Here is a 21,851-nt window from a genome sequence, read left to right on the forward strand (position 1 = left end):
CTGCAGAGACTAGTTGGGGATGTCGATTGCCACGTGTTAACAAGATGCACATAGTGAACAACGATTCCCCGGAGCTGAAAGCCACAGTTTGGTCTTCCACTGGTATATTGTGTTTGTTGTTCTAACCGAGTCCCAGCAGCGGCCACACAGAGCTGTCAGGTCCATCATGCTGCGTGTGGGTCCCTCTGGTTTGACCCCCCCTTTTGTTTGACCCATTTTGGCTGATCAGACCCATCAGTCTATGTGTGTTTACTTACACGGCCTCCTCATGGAGCTCCCCAGAAGGCTCCAAAAGACAGACGGAGGCTGACAGATCGCTCCCCTGCTCTCTGCGTGGAGCGGCAGCCATGTCCAGGAACAGCCAGGCTACCCAGAGAGCTTTTGTAATTAGCCTACTTGCTCTCTAGTCTAATGTAGTGTTTTTAAACCCTTTTTATATCAATTATTCTGCATTTGAGCATTTGGACCACCATTTTATGGGATTTGGCCTCTTGGACCCAAGATTTAGAATATGTTGTTTGTTGGAGAGATAACAGGCAAACGTTGAACAAAAATATAAATTCTTCTTTCTCTAATTGTGTAGCCTTCTTGTAAATTAAGTAATGCAGATGTTTAACAATAATTTAACTCTTGAGAGTGTAAAATTTAACAAACTCTCCATCATTTAGCTGGAGACCACCCGGAACCCCTTCAAGGACCACTGGTGGTGCCCGGACCACTGCCATAAAGTCCATGCATGGAGAATGCTCTTTGTGAGCGCCAATGCCAGGCGATGTGCAATGCAAAGGCACCGGTGGTGATGATGATGATGATAATACGTGGGTGTGCACATACTGTAGTGTTGACTGCAGTCGCGGCTGACAGGCGCGTGGGGAGGTGTGACGAGTGGGAGTGGGGTTGTGTGATTGTGTCCGCGCGGGCAGCATTCCGCCGTCTCACAGCTCAGCGGGTGAGAATTGTGCCCGAGGCCCGCTGGCTGATTGCTTTGATGTGAAATGATTGCGTTTTAAGGGTCCTCTGGGGTGCGCAGCAGACCACAGGCACGGCTGGACTGTCTCGGTTCTGTGTCACATCACTAGGCAAGCTTTGGGTTAGCCAGGCCATAAGTCCCCCCGGGGCCAGTGATGGAAGAAGTGCTCACATATTGTACTTATAAAAGTAAAAGTAGGCTATACCCTATATTGTAGAAATAGCATGTTACAAGTACAAGTCCGGTATTCAAAATATACTTAAAGTACCATAGTAAAAGTACTCCTTATGCAGAAGGTCGGATTTCACAAGTCTTCAAATGTATAAAATGTATAAAAAATCTAATCTAAATCTAAAAAAAGTGAAGTAACTAAAGCTTTCTAGTAATTGTAACTTTTCCCTTTGAGATGCAGTGGAATAGAAGTAAAAGTACAGTACAGTACAGTACTTGAGTGCATGTGTATATTTGGTAATGGTTATTTTCCACCACTGCCCGGGGCAGTGGGGTGGGGGCTGCTGCCCGGGGCTTGTGGGGTGGGGGCTGCTGGGCGGGCAGAGGTGACTGCCGATGGCACGCGTTGGTAAAAGAAGTGAGAGCTCAGCTGTTCGCTGCATCTCCAGGTAAAGCCCCAGACGACGAGAGGGGGAAAAAAGAAGGTCTCGTCTTGGCAGAGAGGTGAAAATGAAACAGGGGGAGGAGGTGTCTGTGTGACAGGGGGTTGCAGAGGGACAACGAGGCCACATCTCTGGGTCCCTGCGGGGGGAGGCTAAAAGGTCCTCTCAATGTCAAGGAACAGAGGGAAACGCAAAATAACAGGACTAGAGAAGATGTGGAAGGGAATCAGAAAGAACAGCCCTCTTGGTCTGTCAGGGAACAGAGGCAAGGCAAGCTCAAATGGTGCAGGTAGCCTCGCATATAGCCAGCCCTCATCTGTCTTTGCAATGCATAATAACACAGGACCCCCTCAATTGTGGGAGGACTTCACGGCCGAAGTGGCGATGAATTCGTCTGGAACCAGGCTATTAATTGATCTTCTCATATATTGTGTTTTTCATTTTTTGTCCACTGTTTGTGTGATGTGATAAGAAAAACCTTGATGCTTGATTTGGCTTCAATACTGCAGGATGCTACAAAAAAAAGAGATGAATACAAACACCAGGCTTTTGGATGTCACGAAGAAGCTTCACGGCTCACATACTGTAATGCCTGCATGATTTATACTTGGCCAATCTACAAGCACTATACTCGACGGAGTATAAGCAATACACCGTCCCACATCCCTTTACTCACCCAGCCACCCCACCTCAGTCCCCCACTCCACCCTCCATCCCCTCTTTCCGCAGGACAGCCAGCATCTGCCGGGCGTTCAGCGGCAGCTCACACAGCGAATAGAGCTGCCATGCCGAGTGCGGAGGTGGAAATGGAGCGATCAATTAGATTTTAACAAATGACTTTCTAAGTGCATTACCCAGCAGCTGTTAAATCGGTCAACCCTGGCCGCTCTCTTCATCTCTCTCTTTCTCTCCCTCTACCTCCCTCTCTCTCTCTCTGAGGGGACGGAGGGGAGAGGATAGGAGGAGAGAGCTTGTCTAAGCGCTGGCGCGCTACATCGCTGCCAACATGCGGAGAAAGTCAGTCATGGCCCCGAGCGCTGGTGGTGGTGGTGTGCTATGTGTAGCGTGGCTGTGGATGGAGGGACAGCGGGATGGAGGTGGGTCACCAAGACCCTAACGTCTCTCTGGGGCCCCCGGTGGAGTGGAGACGACGGACGGACGCGGGGACCTGAAGGGCCGCGAGACAGGCTTGCCACACATGCACACATGGAGGACCATAGCCACCGCAGGCAACAGGCTGGCCAGGGCCAACGCGTTCCACCCTCTGTTCTTGCCGCACACACGCTCGCGGACTTGCAGAGGGGTGAACTACTTCTACACAAATGCATAAACACATGGTTCACGCGTGTGCACAAACGTGTGCGTGCAAACATGAGAGAGCACACACACACACACACACACACACACACACACACACACACACACACACACACACACACACACACACACACACACACACACACACACACACACACACACACACACACACACACACACACACACACACACACACACACACACACACACACACACACACACACACACACACACACACACACACCTACACCTACTTTGGGTTGTACCGGTGACCTGTGGTCTTTTAGGGCACAGGCACACAGCTCTGTATTTCAGCTCTCTAGTCCAAATGATGCAGGTTTATGGGGAAAGTGCATCCTAATGGCTCAGTAGTGCATCCGAAAAGGCCACTTAAAAACAAGCAGGGCCATAAACTCCAAGTGTGACACTCCATGGTGGTCCATCACCTCTGCTCTGCTGAGATCCATGCAAAATGTGTGCGTGCGTTCGTTCCCGTCAGTGTTCATTTTGTTGACTAAAAATAATGGATATAGTCGACTAAGACTAAACAATTTCAGATGACTAAAATGGGACTAAAACTAAATGGTGTTGTCTTTATGTTTACCTTTGGAAAAGATTGCATACATTAAGGACAAACAAGAAATGTTTCAGGAGGTGTGGGGCCGTTTTATAAGATACATAAAGATGAAATTACCTACCTAGGTTCCATCCTGGAGGCTAATCTTTCCGGTGATAAAATGGCCACCAACGTAAAAAAAGTCAACCATAGAACAAGATTCCTCTACAGGATCTCCTCACTGGTCAACAAAAACACCTTGAAGACCTTAACAGGAGCCCTTGTACAGGGTTTCTTTGACTATGCATGCACTTCCTGGTACCACAGCACCTCAAAGGCCCTTAAAACCAGGCTCCAGACTTCCCAAAACAAACTGGTCAGGCTCCTACTTGACCTAGCCCCCCGAACCCACCTCACCCCTGCCCACTTCGACAGGCTGGAATGGCTTAGGGTCGACGACAGAGTACAGCATCTTGCAATGGGTCTGGTCCACAAGATTCGATACACCACCAAGATACCCATGTACCTGTCTAGATACTTCCTTAATGTTAACGAAGTCCACACCCACAACACCAGAGGGAGTGCAACGAACCATGTACAACCCAGATTCGGCACAAACAAGGGACTAAATTATTTTCGCTCCTATGCCACCAAAATGTGGAACGCCCTACCAACTGTCATTAAGACATGCGAATCCCTTGACTCCTTCAAAACCGCTCTCAAAGGGCACCTACGGATGGCTGCAATTCGAAACTGGCCCCCGTAAAATCTGAATCCCCCCCCACCGCCCCCCCCCTTTTTCCCCTCACTGTATATATTTCTTTTCCCTTTTTACCTCCTTTATGATGAATTCCTGTTCTGTCTATAGAAGTGTCTATTTGTACGTCTCTAAATGTTTTGATGATTTGAACATGGTGGACCCTATTGGAAACAAGTGTAATGCTTAATTGGGTCGTCCACTCACAGTTAACAGCCTTTGTATTGAGTTTGTGCTTGAAATGTACTGTAATTCTGCAAACTGTTAATAAATTCTTCAATCAATCAATCAACATAAAGAACAATAATTTGTCACATTTAATGGATGGAGCTGAAGGAGTAGTGCTGTTGTTGTTGTTTTTTTGGGTTATTGTTGTTTTGCTTTCTTTATATCAGTAATTGTCTTGTAATGTTCATTGTTGTTTTTTTGTATATTTGTATTGTCATTTGTGTGTAAAAAAGGAAAATAAATACATTGTTGAAAAGACTGGTGAGAGAGAGAGAGAGAGAGAGAGAGAGAGAGAGAGAGAGAGAGAGAGAGAGAGAGAGAGAGAGAGAGAGAGAGAGAGAGAGAGACTGGAGACAGAGCAACATGCAGAGAAACAAGGGAGAGAGGGTAAAAATAAACATTCCATGTGAATCTTCCAGTAGCCAAAGGACTGAGCACACGCTGCGTGATGATGCAGAGATAAAATGTTCTCACCTTGGAAACAAAGTCAGACCCGTAAGGGATCAGCGTCTCACAGCCACGAGCAACAAGCTGCCGTATTCTGAAGAGACACTGCAAGAAAACAGCCAAACCTTATAACCTCTTCTATCTGGAGCTGTAGTCAGTAATATCAGAAGGTCTTCTCAATGGGATGCCACTCAACAGCCCTTGTAATCACAGAACACAATGTTCTCAGAACCTGCCGTTAGTAGAAAGGCTCTAGTAGGCTACTGCAGCCTACTGGTTCCCAAACAGTCGGTTAGTCTCGGGTGGGACCCAATGTTGGACCAAGTTGCGAGTAAATCACTATTTGTTTTAGCTGCTGGTTAAACACAGCTCATGCAATGTAGACGACCTAGTTTCCTTATTATTATTTCAAAAGTAAAAAAACAAAAACAAAATCCAAATATAGCTGCAGGCAGCGATAAGACGGGGCCAAGCAATAAGAACAATCACACGTGTGTGAACTGAGCGGTGCAGGCTTCTCAACAACACCGCTGGCTGGCTGCAGTTATATTGCTCAGTGTGAATGGCCCTTTTAGGCTGCTCTACAGTGGCACTTTAGGTCACCATGCTGTATTGCAGCTGCTTGTACGACAGACAGACAGACAGACAGACAGACAGACAGGCAGGCAGGCAGGCAGGCAGGCAGGCAGACAGACAGACAGACAGACAGACAGACACTCAGCCGGATTCAGCGGTTAGGCACCACTCAAAAAACTATATGCAATAGACACAATAAGCCATAGAAACATAAATCACTGAAGTTGAGAAAAAGAAGACCAGCAGAGATTATGCTTGTTCAAAGTTTTCATTTTCAAACGATTGCTTCAGCCAAGTATTAAGACTAACCGTTTTAGAAGCTTAACTTTAAAACTGACACATGTCAGTACAGGCTAAGTCCTTAGCTTTGCAGGATCATCTGCCAGAAGAACAGTCAGATTTACACTTGCATTGGAATTTGGACCATCTCAAAGATGGCCTTTGGGCTGGGAGGACCTCTGTGGTCGTTGGTTTCAGCATGCCATCCAAGTGTTTGAAGTACCCATTTTGCAGGGGATTCTGTGTTTCCTAGAACTGGAGGTCTGAAAAAAATCATTAACATGGTGAATCACATCTTGATGTGTTTCACCATGTTAATGATTTTTTTCATACTTACAGTTCTAGGAAACACAGAATGGGGGGACTTTTTATTATTTCCACACAACAGCTCTAAGGTATATTAATGACAAAGTAAAATGTTGTAAATTCCAATATGGCCGCCAGATATCCGGGCAAATGGCAACATTGATTTTATGATACCTTACACAATACCCTTTCCAAAAAAAATATAGTTTTGCAACTCTGACAAAAGTTTAAATCAAAGTATAAGGAACCTGACTATTGGGGTTAGGAAATGTCAACAGATTTTGTCACGGTGTCAGCCATATAGCATGTCTCATGTCTGTAGACTATTTGTGGCTTATGTCTGACAGCCTGCACATTTATTTTCCTCTCACGACCCTGGAAGTGATGACACTGAAGGATCTTCTGGGTGTTTTGGGGTTGCGTTGCGCCTCACCCAATTACAACCTTATGTTCATAATATAATTGGGCCTCACTTGTGCTCATTATAAGATGACACCATTTCTGTCTACTCACTCTATCTCAGAAACCTACCTACCAGTTGACATCATGGATGGGGATTCAAAGGTGATGGGAACAAGTGCCCTTCTCTCCCTGGTTAGCTTGCTTTCCGACAGGTTTCTGAACTATTCACAGCCCACCTCTGAGACAGTGAGTAGACAGAAATCTTGTGTCGTCTCATACAAAGCAAGATCACGATTGTGATTATGAACATAATGTTGGAAATGTGTGAAGTGCTACTTTAAATAGGCTACTTTTGCTTGGTTCTGGCTCTCGTTTTTAAACGGACGTGTTTTAGACCGTTTTTCATTACATTTGAGTTGAGTTAAAATATTATTGCGACCGCAAGTCGCAGTTACTATGCAAACGTGCAGGAAGCCTGTAACGCTCAAGCCTGTCACGCTTCCTTTCTGTACATTTCGAGAAGTTTATTTGTACAGAGGCAGCCCCCAAAGTGAGGAGCACAACTTTTTCAAAACAAACAAAACAAAACATCTCTGTCCCAATTCTGTCTGCCCAGTGTCCCCCCAGTACCTCCCCAGTGTCCTCCCCAGTGCCTCCCCAATTTGTCAAGTGTTTTTTGACGGGGATAATTTCACCCCCGTCCCCATCTAAGTATGTATTGGACAGTCTTAAAGAGTGTTGCTGTGCACAAAAACGTTGGTAGCATTACAAATGAAATACAAAAAAACTACTTATTCCATTTCTTCCCCCTCTATTTCCCATTCCAAGTGCATTTGTCTTATATGTAACGACAGCTCCGCTATATTCCAAAGCCCCCTCAGGTAGGTACAAACTTTTTTCAGCAATGGTATAATTTTGTTTTCCGGTGGGTAGATCTTGTTGAGCTGGTCATTTTGAAAGTAGCTCTCACATCAAAAATGTGTGGGCACCCCTGGGTAGAGTGTGTATATCTGCAATTTTTTTCTATTAAAAAAAAATGGTTTTAAAGTAGTCCATCTGTGTGTTTTATAAAGCAATGAAATGTGACTGGAACCATGAATGGAACACAGGTTCTCTTTTCCTCATTTCCAGAAAATAACAGTTTTGGACATACAAGGTTTCCACCCGAAACCTCAGCGTCCCTCCTGTCCTGTCCTGTCCTGTCCTGAGACACTCTGATTAACTTTGTGCAATAATGTAAATTTGTTTATAAACCAAATTGCTCTCAAAATTAATTCCACACCAATTACTAGAATGCCAGTACCTCGTGTTAAGATGCATTTTGCAGAGATGATAAAACACAATGTAATTGAAAAAATTATAATATTATATATATATATATATATATATATATATATATATCAACAAACCATGTGTGTGTATGTATATATATATATATATATATATATTCTTTTTAATGTAGTTCAGTTTTAATGGATTTTCTTCTTTCCATTATGAGTGCACATTGTTGTATTTGATGTTCACTATAGCCTCAGGCCAAAGATGAGTACTTAATAAATATGCCTTTATTGGGGTTTATTCCATAGGTGCAGCATTCAAGTGCCGCACGCACGCACGCACGCACACACACAACCTTTATAACCCCAGTGAGGAGTGTTTCTTAATTAAACCTTCATTTATCTGCTTGATTGGTATAGGGGTGGGGGGGGGGGGGGGGGGGGGGGGGGGGGCAAAGATTCACTATCTAATATAGGGACTGGGCTGGGTGGTGTCCCCAAGGGACTGGCTCTTTATGATGTGAACGCAGACACTGCAGTGGGCTGATGTGGAGCAAGGTTCATAATATTATAGTTAACTAGAACTAATGAAATAACCAACCAAAGCTAAAATCGAAAAAAAATAAGAAAATGTAGTTGGCCCGCGGACGGCTGGCGTAACCTTCCGAGGACCTATAAGCTGCTATACCTTCTCTGATTGCAAATGTGCACTGTTGTGATACTCTTGTGATGCTATATACCTTGTATAATGCTGCTATTGTGTATTGTCTGTCTGTGTTTTAAAACGTTGATGTACAGTACTAGGCCCTACTGCACTTTTGCCCAAGACAAATTTCCCCTCGTGGCAGCGTGTCGTGGGTTCAAATCCCAATCATGACGACAGACGCTTAAGGTAGGTTGCATACCAATTATTCCGTGGTGGAAAAAGTACCAGTACACACATTCTTTACTTAAGTAAAAGTATCAATACTGCAATGAAGATATACTCTGTCACAAGTAGAAGTCCGGAATTCATAATGTACTTAAAGTTCCTAAAGTAGCAAGTACTCATTATGCAAATCAAAAACTGGTCATGGGCTACTACTTGGACTCACTCCGGACCCCGATCCCACCTCACCCCTGCACATTTTGACAGGCTGGAATTGCTTAGGGTTGACGACAGAGTACAGCATCTTGCAATGGGTCTGGGAGTGGTGACTGGTCTACAAGATTCGATACACATCCATATACCTGTCTAAATACTTCCTCAATGTTAACCCACAACACCAGAGGGAGTTCAACAAACCATGTGCAAGCCAGATTCGGCTCAAACAAGGGACTAAATTCATTTCACTCTTATGCCACCAAAATGTGGAACGCCCTACCAACAGCCATTAACACTTACCGCGCCATTGCCATTAATGTACGTCAATTAAAGCCAATTAATCAATGCTACCCTCAACGCCATTGCCGTAGATCAATGGCAATTGCGCTTTTATAGCGCTTTCGATTGATCGAGTCATAATGCTACTCCCGTTAGCATAGGATTGCTAGCTGTTGTTGTCATAACACTGGGTCGCGCCATCTTGGATCGTCGTCACCATGAACACCCATTCTATCTGTTCTACCGGAAGTCTGGAAATGTGTTTTTTCAAAATAAGAGCTGAACTGGGGAAAATGCTGGCGTGAATAATATCATAATATGTCAATAAATGCTAGTGCTGTGTTGATGTGAACCCCGGCCTGGGCCGGCTTAGCGGTCCAGGCACCTTGGCTGGTAATACCAGCATGACAGTGTGTTGCGGGTTCGAGTCCCGATCCCGACAAACTTTACTGTGTGTCCAGGGCCAAATTAACCATTGGGCCGGTGGGGCCACGGACCAGGGGCCCTTCAAGGAAACTGGACTTCACGGTACTGGGTCTGAGGCTCTGAAAAGTGCTCCTGGGGGGACCTTCATTAAGGCTGTTGATTGAATGAAAAATACGTTATTCACACTTTTAGACCATATCCGTGGTCATCATATGACCTAAGAAACTAAGATCCTGCCATCTGAGGCTGAAACTTCAAAATAAAATGCCCAAAAAGCCATTTCACTACACATAAAAAAATCAGACCAGTCTGAAGTGAGTGGTGCAACAGCGCCCCCTGTTGGTACCCTAAACATAGGGACACAGCAGGGACACAGCCAGGGACGGACATTGCCGTTCCTTCCTCATAAAATCATTTGAAAATAGCAGATCTACAAGCTGATGCGACGCATTGTGAGCTTTATGTAGATCGGCTATTTTCAAATGGCCAAAATGTATAGTGTAGACGAATCCGCCGAGCGGCAACCATAACTGCGGTGTCAAGTGGTGATTGACACTGCAGTTTATGGTTGTGCCCAGGGCAGAGCTCTGCGGATTCGTCTTAAACGCCCCGCGTCCGAAACGGTCGAGAAATGACAGAGTTACTGTGTGGGGGTCCCCAGGGGTGGCTCTACTGTACTGTACTGTCACTGAACTGTACTATCACACCCAAAATCATCATATATACAGTTAATGTGTGTGTGTGTGTGTGGGGGGGGGGGGGGGGGTATTTTCGTGCTCGGACAGACCCAGCCAGCCAGCCAGCCACCCACCCACAGACACACAAAGCTCCTTAAGAATGAAGTGGTTGCACCACCACATCTATCCTTCCCCCCCTCTGCCACTCAGGTGGAAGAGCGCATCACTGCATGCCTGGCTGACATCTCACAGTGGATGTCCTCCAACCACCTCAAGCTGAACCCAGACAAGACTGAGCTTCTCTTCTTCCCAGCTAAGTCCTGCCCTATGCGGGAGCTAACTATTTCCGTAGACAACGCCCTGGTAACGTCTGTCCCAACAGCCAGGAACCTTGGTGTTGTCCTGGACAGTCAGCTCTCGTTTAAAACTCACATCACAGCTGTCACTCGATCCTGTAGGTTCACACTCTATAACATACGACGAATTAGACCGTTCCTCACCCAGGAATCAGCCCAGCTCCTAATCCAGACAACAGTCTTGTCAAAACTTGACTATTGTAATTCGCTCCTTACTGGCCTACCGGCATGTGCACTTAAGCCTCTCCAACTGATCCAAAACGCCGCAGCTCGTCTGGTCTTCAACCAGCCAAAATTCTCACATGTCTCCCCCCTGCTCCGCTCCCTGCACTGGCTCCCAGTCGCTGCCCGCACAGAATACAAAACTCTGATGCTGGCATTCAAAGCAACCAAAGGTATGGCTCCCCCATATCTTGCAAGCATGATTGAACCCTACAAACCCTCCCGCGCACTCAGATCAGCCAACGCAGGAAAGCTGGAAGTACCCTCACTAAAAACGCCGGGACAACGCTCCACACGTCCCAAACTCTTCTCCCTTCTGGCCCCAAAACTGTGGAATGCACTCCCCGTTGCAATCAGAACTGCAGCATCACTCCCAATCTTCCGCCGTAGTCTGAAGACCCACCTTTTCAGACTCCATCATGGCCCATAGCACTTATCCTACCACCTTAGATAGCACTTTTTAGACTTAGATAGCATTTGAAACAGACTTATAGCATGTCATGTAGACAGCACAATAATTGCATTGTATGTAGTCATAGCACATCATAGTACATATGTATAGCATAGTATAGTATATATGTATATTTAATATGTATAGTGTCATTATATAGATATGTTCTAGTTACGTTCTTAGCTTACGCATGTTTCTTGATAAATGCATTTTATATATGTGATGTATTCCCATACTTTTGTTCTTGCCTAATGTAAGTCGCTCTGGATTAAGAGCGTCTGCTAAATGCCTAAATTGTAAATTGTAAATTGTATTAAAAAATACTTCAAAGTTGTATGCTTCAGTACAGTACATGAGAAAATGTACTTAGCTACTTTACACAACTGCAATTAATACTGTTAAACTGGAAGTCTCTAACTTCTCCATGTTTCAAGAGATGGTTCAACGAGATGATGTCCATTGCTAAGATGGAGCAAATCCATCATGATGGAGAGAATACACAAGCTTAGTTTCCAAAAATGTGGATGCAACCATTCCTAACACTGCTTATGTGATCTGGATGTCTGGCTGCTACGGTCCATCTTTCACTTATGGACTCTAATGTTACTAAGGGCGTGTTCACACACCAGGACTGTTTGGACCATGGTCCGCTTACTCCTTTGGTCCGGGTTGGTGTGAACGTGCATTTTTAGCAATGGCCAAAATGATATGTGCCTATGCTGCACTGCCAAGGATTTCCCAGTGACATCATGTCACCGTTAATACGCACTGCAAACAACGCAACAACACAGTCAACACAGCAACCATTTTATATAGCTATGACAGCAACAGGTTTGAAAAACTCAATTTACCCCACTTGTTTCACTGAAACATTGGTCAATACATGACACAGCAAAGAAATAAGAAACAAAGTTCCCACCTCTTAATTAATGGCCACAGACAGAGGTATTGCCACCAAGCCAGTCATCATGAACTTTAAGGACATAGCAAACTCACTATTATTATAGGATAATATAGGACACCCAGTAATTGGGTCCCAAAATGACAGCAATAGTACAAAAGCTTGAATCATATTAATATAGTTACACACAGCATTCAACACAAGCTGCAGCAAAAAAAAAAAAAAAAAAGGATTCCTACCTTGAGCCGTCTTGTACTTCTATTGTATAAGTGATGGCCATGCAGGTCAAACATTGGAACCCATGGATAGAGAGATCTGTAGTTCATCCTCGGATGAGCCCTACAGCTGCATCTCCAGTCACGTCGGCCCTCCATACATCTGGCTAGCTCGCCTGTACTTTCCTTCCCTGGTGCGAGCTCCCAGTGTCAATGGCAGTGTCGAAATAGCCCCATTCTCCTTAGCTGCCATCTTCTCACTCACACACTATGCGGTCGGTTCAGCAGGGTCCATTGCTGGCATGGCAGGACCTTTGACGTGGCAGGCCTTCTTCTTAAGTTTGTGTTTTTGTTCACTAACATTGTACATGCTGGGTTAGGCCTGTGTTAGGCTGTAGTGTACTGCATTTTATGATTTGTATTGCGACATTTTTTGCCTGGACCCCAGGAAGAGCAGTCTCCACCACGTAAACAAGGGAGATTATCTGTCCATGCCCCCCAAAATTTGGAATGCCCTTCCCAAGAGCATCCGTCAAGTGGATACTATTTCACCATTTAAATCTCATCTTAAAACATAATTGTTCAGAAAAGCATTCGCCCTCCTGTCCCGTTTGTCTGTTGAATTACAGTACAATATACTGTTGTACAGTATCAATTGTCTGTTTTTGTTGATGATTTTCTCTTTTTAATTGTAATTGTATTGTATCCATTTTAATTGTGTTTTGTTTCCCTTGCTTTGTTTTAGTGTGTAGATTTGCTGTGCAGCACTTTGTGACCTTAACTAATGTGCTATATAAATAAAGTTATTATTATTATTATTATTATTATTATAACCAGTTATGATCCGGAGAGGGTTTTTGGCATGTGGGCTTCTACACCAGGCTGGGGCACAGTATTCCGCAGCAGCGAAAGACCAGGGCTTCCGTGGAGATTGTACATGGATCATAGTGTCCGGACGGAGTAGGTTGGGAGGAACACCATATTGTGTGGTCTGAAAGAAAGAAAGAACTAGAGTCACATAATGGACCCTGTCACAACAACTCACTATACGCAAATAGTCACAACACATACATATATAGCCTATATATTATACTGTATCTTGTCACAACATACACTAGAGTTGCAACACCGACCAATACATCCAAACAGAAAAGTCCTGATTGTATTAGACAATGTTAAACTCATCAACATTGCAGCTGTATGAACAGCTTGAATTATCCTAAATGAGAAAAAGAGGTTGCACATCAGCAATGGTTTTCAGTGTTCCCAAACTCCTCCAGCATACATCAAAAAGTAGGAATTGAAAAAATCCCAAAAAAGGTAGCACATATAAAATTTAAATTAAATGGAGGACAAAGTACTCACATTTCCACTTTCTTATTGTGGAATAAGTACTTTGCCCTTCATTTGCTTGAATTATCCTCTATCTGCAAAGTGTTTGTTTCATAAGAATCCAGTCCATGTAGTCATAAGCTACTTTATGTCAAGAAATGCTGTGCAGGTGAAGTGTTGGAATTTGTACAATCAGATAGGATTCTGTTTGGATGTAGGCCTACAGTTAATATGGGCTGTCAATGGTCGATGTTGCAATTCTAAGTGTATTTGAGCGCACCCTTAAGATTTTTCATAAAATATAATATTTGACATGAATAAGGTATTTTTATATTTGTATTACTATAAAAAGTTGAATAATTACTGCCACAGGCCTAATGGTAGAACTGCACAGAAAATGATAATGCCTGCTAGATTAAGCAATAAGAAGAGTACAATAGATATGGATACATTTAGGGCAGGCTGACAAGGGTTGTCCTGACCTTGAAAAAGTAATTCATGCTTTCATTCATCACAAATAGTAAACATATGTTTATTTTGTCTTCACTCTGGTTGCATTTTTAAACATGCACACATTATAAAATGGCTATAGGTAGCCTACCACATCTGATATGGTAATAGTAAGCATTTAGTATGACGTTTCTATAGGCCTACTGCCTACAGGATATTTGGTGGTGTAACACCCCAACAAAACATTGTGTATTTTATTTATTTTAGGATAGGCTAGGATACTAAAGGACCTAGAATGGCTTATATCTGTGTTCCATATAAACGTCGACTTGCATAGCCTCTACACTACACACATAATAATTATGTGCCTTCCTGTGTAGGCTACCTCAGTGAGTAGGCCTAATTGCAGCGGCAGTAAGTTGTAGGCCTACTGTAGAACTCAGTTCGTAGGCTACTTAGATACTTTACTTACATGGGCCCAGCTATTTCATATCCGCTTGACGCAGAAATGCAGTTTGTTTGTCACGACGAGTCTTGTGTCTCCAGACAACATGGACATAGCACAACTCAACTTCCATCGGGTGTGTGTGTGTGTGTGTGTGTGTGTGTGTGTGCGAGAGGCGGCGCCGCGAGAAGCTGCTTATATTAGGGAGTGTCTACCAATAACCTTCTTCACAGTATCTGACATATTGCCTTTTTGGATGATGGCCCCAGTTGTTTTAGTTTATAATAAACAAAGTGAAATAAATTATTATTAGTAGCATTTTGTTGCATTTTATTTTATTGCTTATTCTTCTGAAAATGTAATAATTGTGAATATATTTTTATTTTGGGTAATATAGTGCCATCTACTGCTCAGTTCATTATGGCAGGTTTTACGTGACATTGTCAGTCTGTCACACTAATCACGGCAACATTGAGTTCACCTGTATGAGCTATAAGGTGCAGGTAATCAGAACAGATTTTCAGAGGTGAAAGCCAAGGAGTCAAAAAGAGTTTCGATTAAATCAGAAACATAAGATAAAAACATAATGTAAGAACTCCTGAATATTCTGGGCAGAAGGCACATGGTAGGTCACTTAGACTTATATAATTGTGTTTGTCTGTAGATTTTCATTGCATGTGGGTTATGTGTGTGATTATTATGCAAATGCAGAATGTGAATGTAGATATTTCATGATTATGGTTTATGGATACTTAAAAAGATGGCTCTCAACATGGGGCATGTAATCCATGATGTTTTGAGTTTTTCCACAGTATCTTGCACTGTACATAAAACCCACTGGTGAAACAGAAGAAAAACATTTAGGAGCAGTTAGCAGTTACTAATTAGTATTGTGATTTTTATTTTTGTGCATGTGAGTGTTTGGGTTCGATTACTCTTCTTCCAGTGAAATATTATATCTATTCACTTTTAGACTAACTGAACATGGTATGATATCACTAAAACCTATGGCATAGTCATCTTTATTATAACATGTTCATGGTCAGATGAATGGAATCCCACATTCCCCCTTACTGGAGTAGGCTATAGTTAAGCGTATTCAATTCATTGTTTTAAATGAATGTCAAATGTGCATTCTTCTTTATAGCACATTTGTTTCAATTTGAGGACAGTGAAACTCATTCAGCATGTCAAACAATATGTTTAATTTCTTTTCACTTTTCTCTAATCAATACATGTCAGAGGTGATTTATTTAGCTTGCACTGTATTTAAAATTTGCCTTATAGTTCTAGGCCTACTTCTCTTTTTCATCTTTAGTTTTAATCAATTAAATTAAAAGGGAATACAGGTAGCCTACAGCAGTGAGGACTTTGGAGATATTTAATAAAAGGTGTTCCAGTATGTGCTTTTTGGGGTCAAAATGCAAGTCATGTCTGTATTGACAAATATGACACGTTGTTTGTGAGGTCACTGCATGACCTTGACCTTTGACCGACAGATTCTAATCAGTTCTCCCTGGAGTTCACGTGGGTGTTGCTGGTTCCTAATGTAATGAAATGCCTCGCATACACGAGAATGGGACGGATATGAGGTCACCTTGACATTTGGACACAAATCTTCACTTCATCATTTTATCCTATTACAGATTTCTGTGGTATTTAGGCATACCTTAAGTAGCATTTAAAGTTTGTAAGCTAAAGCCAAAAACGTGTTCTGTGAGACAGACATTTGACAATTTACACGCGGTTGTGCCGTGACACAAACCCCAAGAACATACAACAATGTGTGAGTGCTGTAATTTCCACTGCTGACCAATACGAGGGGTGGGTAGGGGAGATATTGTGCTTTTTAGCTTCATGCAAAGCCTCTTGGGAACCAGTAGTGGTCCTATCCAATCACTAAAAGCTCTCAATAAAAGAGTAGCGAGACCCAGGCTTAACAATGGAACTGTTCCATTTTAATTAAGTTGATGATGTATGTCCATATGGTCTAGCCCTATGGAATGTATGGATTCTGGAATGCATAGGCCTATATATGCTAATAATATAGGCCTAATAATACTAGGATAATATGAGCATCAAAGCAATATTTTAAATACTTTTTATTAGCATGTGCATTCCATATATTCCATAGGGCTGGACCACACATAGACATATCAACTTGCGTCAGGATACAGGAGTTGCGATGAATCGTTTGGTTCAGAACAAGTAACTGAACATCATCACATAACACGTTAAAGGTCCACGGCAGCCTTCTGGAATCTTTTTTTGTGAGGAAAAAAAAACATAGCATGCTGTTCTAGATCAGTGGTTCCCAAACAAAAGAGAAATTCGATGTCTCTCCGGGATGAGTGAAAATGGCAGATCTACAAGCTTGCAATGTGGCAGTTCGCGCTCCATTGTCGAGCTTGTAGATCAGGAGTGTCCAAAAGGTAGATTGTGATCTACCAGTAGATCACAAAGGCTGTGCAGGTAGACCACATGACATGCCCTAAAAATATAATAAAAATAAAAATATGTTGCTGGTTCCTAATGTAATGAAATTATAAATCTTCACTTCATCCTTTTATCCTATCCTAAATTCGATGTCTCTAGTCTCCGGGACCCAAATGAGTGAAAATGGCAGATCTACAAGCTTGCAATGTGGCGGTTCGCGCTCCATTGTCGAGCTTGTAGATCAGGGGTGTCCAAAAGGTAGACCACATGACATGCCCTAAAAAAATATAATAAAAGTATCTGCCACTTTAATTAAGGTGACTTCATTGATTGACACTGGGTGTAAGCACACTTGGGCTTCCATGCGCGGCCAAAAGCCGCTCATAGCAGGCGTCTCTTCCTGGTTTTTAGACAGCTGGTGGATGGAAATTAAGCTCCACCCACGCGGCAGAATGCCGCGTCGGCCAGATTCCCGGAAAAGCTTGCCCCCGCGGCATTCTGCTGCGTGGCAGCGTGGGTGGAGCTTCATTTCCATCCACCAGCTGTCTAAAAACCCAAAAGAGACGCCTGCCGCTCGCGGCTTTTGGCATCTTCGTGACGTGTGTGCCTGCGCCGATATAGGGCCTGTCAGCTCAAACCCACAATTCAATTTGTTTTTGTTTTCAAGAGTGTTGCACACAAACAAACATCAGTATAGCATTATTCAAAACAGTACTAATTCCATTTCCCCGTCTATTTTCCATTCCGAGTGTGTCTTATACAGTATGTAATACCACCGCCGCTATTCCAAAGCCCCTTCAGGTACATGTTTTGAAATAATAATTAAAAACAAAACGTAGGAAACAAAAGCTAAAGGGACCCACACTGGTCACCAGCCAGTGTTTGGGAAACACTGGGAAGCAATAAGAATTCCGAACTTGTGCTGTCTGGCAGTCCCAACTTCAAACAGATTGTGAAGGTGCATTGCCCCTGGAGGACTAGATGTGAAACTGCACCTGAAGCGCATTATAATGCCAAGTAACTCCTTTATTAACCACTTAAACCCTGATTTATACGTTGATAGTTCGAAAATAACCAACCAACACAACACATTGAGAGCGTATAGATCTGCTATTGTCTTAAATAAAATAAAAGGCAACATTTACAAAAAAAATCTGAACAGAACAGAAAAACAAAAGGTTTAAAGACGTACTTGCCCAAAACAGGGACACCAGGGTTAATGTGGTTAAAGACTCCCTCTCTTTCCCTTCCTTTTCGTTTCACCCCCCTACACACACACACACACAGCCCCCTCACCCCCCACAGGGCACAGCTTAGGTCATTACAGCTTGCTGTCAAAACCTGTGACTGGTCCGCGTTGGAGCCGCCAGGATTAGGAGCTGACAAACCCAGAACAAGGAGGGACAGGAGGTGAAAGCTGACAGAGGGAGCAAGGCCTTAAATATTTGCCTCCCTCTACTTCTCTTTTTTTTTTGTTCTTTTTTTTTTTTACCCTGCCACAGTTGACCGCGTGCTGATTCTTGCAGCTACTTTGCAGTGGACTGCACTAATGCGCGGGGAGATGGGGGTCACATGGAAAACACGGACAATGGTCTCGCGGTGGGATCAGGGATTTTAAGCATGGACTCGACTGACTGCCCGGTTCAAAAATATCATGTACAATTCAAATCAAGTCAGTTCAATTCAAAGGGGCTTTATTGACTACATTGTATAAGTATATACTATACAGTGTAGTCTACAGTTACAATAGAACACCGTTTTTGCTTTGAAAACATGAACCACAGACACATGTGCACATGCACGCATAGTCGCATATACATGGGTGCATCTCAAAACATTTGAATATCGTGGAAAAGTTCATTTTGTTCCATAATATTCAGATTCTATTCTAGATTAATTGCGCATAAAGTGAAATATTTAAAACCTTTTTGTTTTAATCTTTATGATTATGGCATATACAGCTCATGAAATAAAAAAAAATCCTATCTCAAAATATTAGAATATTTTATGAGACCACTAAAAAAGCATTTATAATACAGAAATGTCGACAATCTGAAAAGTATGTTAATTTATGCACTCAATACGTGGTCTGGGCTACTTTTAAATAAATTATTTCATCAATGGGGCATGGCATGGAGGTGATTAGCCTGTGGCACTGTTGAGGTGTTATGGAAGCCCAGATTTGTTAGCAGTTTTAAACTAATTTGTATTGTTGAATCTAGTGTCTCACACCTTCCTCGTGACAATAAAAAATAGATTATCTGTGGGGTTCAAGTCAGGCCAGTTGGCTGGTGAATTAAGCACAGTAATACCATGGTCAGTACACCAATTACTAGTAATAGTAATAGTAATAGTAAAAGGAATATCAGCATCTCCATAAAGCTTGTCAACATACTGAAGCACAAAGTGCTCTAAAATATCCTGGTATAGTTGGCTGTGTTGACTCCAGTGTGAAGTTTTCACAGACAGTGGAACAACACCATCCAGATAACATGGACCCAAATCATCACTGTGTTTTATCAATTGTAAAGTCAACACAAACATAGGATATTTTACAGCACTGTGTGCTTCCGTATGTTGACAAGCTTTAAGAATATACAGATTTCCTTTTCCATATTTTCCATATAGACACATACGGTAGACACATATGTGTCTATGTGTCTATGTATGTGTGTACCTGTACGTGGGGCCACGTACAGGTGAGCATGGTTGCTATGGTTAGTGTGTGACGTCACTGCACCACTCAGTTCACACGGGTGTGATTTTTGAATTACTTTTGAATTATATTACGGAAGAAAATGAACTTTTCCACGATATTGATTTTTTTTTAGATGCACCTGCATACATACATGCACACAGCAATCAGGGGCGCATGCATCCCAGTGCCTGTGGTGTGTGGGACTTCACTGGACGTGACACGGGTCAAAGCTATGTGGAGAAAAGACCTTTACAAGGAATGTCAAGTCTCGTGACTGACTGGAAATAAATGCCACCAGATCTGGTCATGTGGTACCTATAGACAAAAATATGAATAATGAACAGCAGTTGGAAAGAAGTGATGATATCAAGTAGGCCTAGCTTTGTTTTCAAAGCACTTTGTCTGAGTCACATGCGTTAATTATCACATCTCATACCATTCTATTCTGGGGCAAGTATTTGGTGAACTTGTAGAGCCTCTACTTTGTTAATACATTTAGGTAGATCATGTACATTGTACAGGGATCAGGTCCCACTTGAAAATCTCAATAGCGTTCACGGCCCACCCATCTGACCACATAACATGGTGGATGGGCCGTGTGTGTTTTCAGTTGCTGTTAATCAGTATATCACCATGAAAACGAATGTTTAAAGGTTTTAAAGAAAAAAATATACATACAATACAGTTTAATATATAGTGTATATTTGTATATTATCATAAAAATCTAAATGTCCTCATCGGACTCACATACATCTAACCCTTAAAAATATATAGACATTATAGCTACAAAATCATAGAAAGGTATTCCTTTCTACATCTTCGGTGAGCACGTACATTGCCCTCTTTCTTGACTAAAACATTCAAAAAATAAATACATTTTCATCATAACTCAAAAGAAAATGTCTCTTTGCGAGTCATATATTTCTGGAACTCCTGCAAGTTTGTGATATAATCAATACATCTCCAGTATGCTTACATTCGATGTCCTTAGAGTAAGGATTGTTATTAAAAATTAAATCAGTTTCAAATTTGCCAATACATAAATTTGCATAATTTGGGGCCAACAGAGATCCCATGACACTGTAAATCTTACCTGAGCATACATTTTTTTCTCAATATTTCACTAGTTAATGACAACAGAAACAATGTTGGGTACGTTACATTTATTTGACACACAATACTGCATATCGTTTCTAGCCCAGCCTTATGGGGTATACTTGGATATACAGTATAGTAACCTGTTCAGCATAGTTCAGCACTTTAGTCAAGTGCTGTGAGTCCTCCTTTACACTGGTCCATTTGGTTCCATTTATACAATATATCACAGTGAACACAAAGGATTTTGCTGTGTAATGTACGTACTGTGCAGTAAGAAGGCTTAATTTAACCCATTCACACATTTATTTGTTAATATTGTCTGTGTTCAGTATGTTTTGTTTTGAATTATAGTGACATGATACTGACCATGCTAATGACCATGATACTGACCATGATACTGTCATGATACTGAGATGATACTGCATGATACTGAGATGATACTGACCATGATACTGTCATGAATGATACTGACCATGATACTGAGATGATACTGACATGATACTGAGATGATACTGAGATGATACTGACCATGATACTGACATGATACAGAAATGATACAGACATGATACTGAGATGATACTGAGATGATACTGACATGATACTGACATGATACTGAGATGATACTGACCATGATGATACTGAGATGATACTGACCATGATACTGACATGATACAGACATGATACAGACATGATACTGACAAGATACTGAGAATGATACTGACATGATATAACATTGTGTACGGTATCTTTATAAAGATATATATAGTCCTGGCTTAGTCCCTGTGCATTCTTAACAATGTCGTCTGGAATCAGGTTTATGTTACGCCTTGGATTGGTAATGTTTACATACATTCGCTCAAATCAGACATACAGAATAGTATGTAACACATTTTACCACATATCTTTGTTGCAAATGATTTCCAGTTGGTGTGTTAAGCTTTTTAAATGTAGCTTAACACAATGACACACCCAGCTTCTGGATTGGGGCCAGATCAAGTCCAACCAAGACCATCAGATCTGGCCCAGAATATGACCTGATTTCAACCAACATA

At 42.3% G+C, this 21,851-nt stretch overlaps 1 long non-coding RNA gene across 1 annotated transcript in view; it reads right to left on the reverse strand.

The window, feature by feature from the left end:
- The window catches only part of LOC306931026, an 81,084-nt gene extending 66,364 nt beyond the window's left edge, over positions 1-14,720 (reverse strand). Inside the window, exons 1-2 of the long non-coding RNA XR_013790954.1 lie at positions 14,595-14,720; positions 12,365-13,331 (exon numbers count right to left, since the gene is read on the reverse strand). This is a non-coding gene — a long non-coding RNA (uncharacterized lncRNA). The remainder of the gene's footprint in view (positions 1-12,364; positions 13,332-14,594) is intronic.
- Between the last annotated feature and the right edge of the window lie 7,131 nt (positions 14,721-21,851).

The sequence above is a fragment of the Electrona antarctica genome, assembly GCF_951216825.1.
Source record: "Electrona antarctica genome assembly, chromosome: 10".
Lineage (NCBI taxonomy): Eukaryota > Metazoa > Chordata > Actinopteri > Myctophiformes > Myctophidae > Electrona > Electrona antarctica.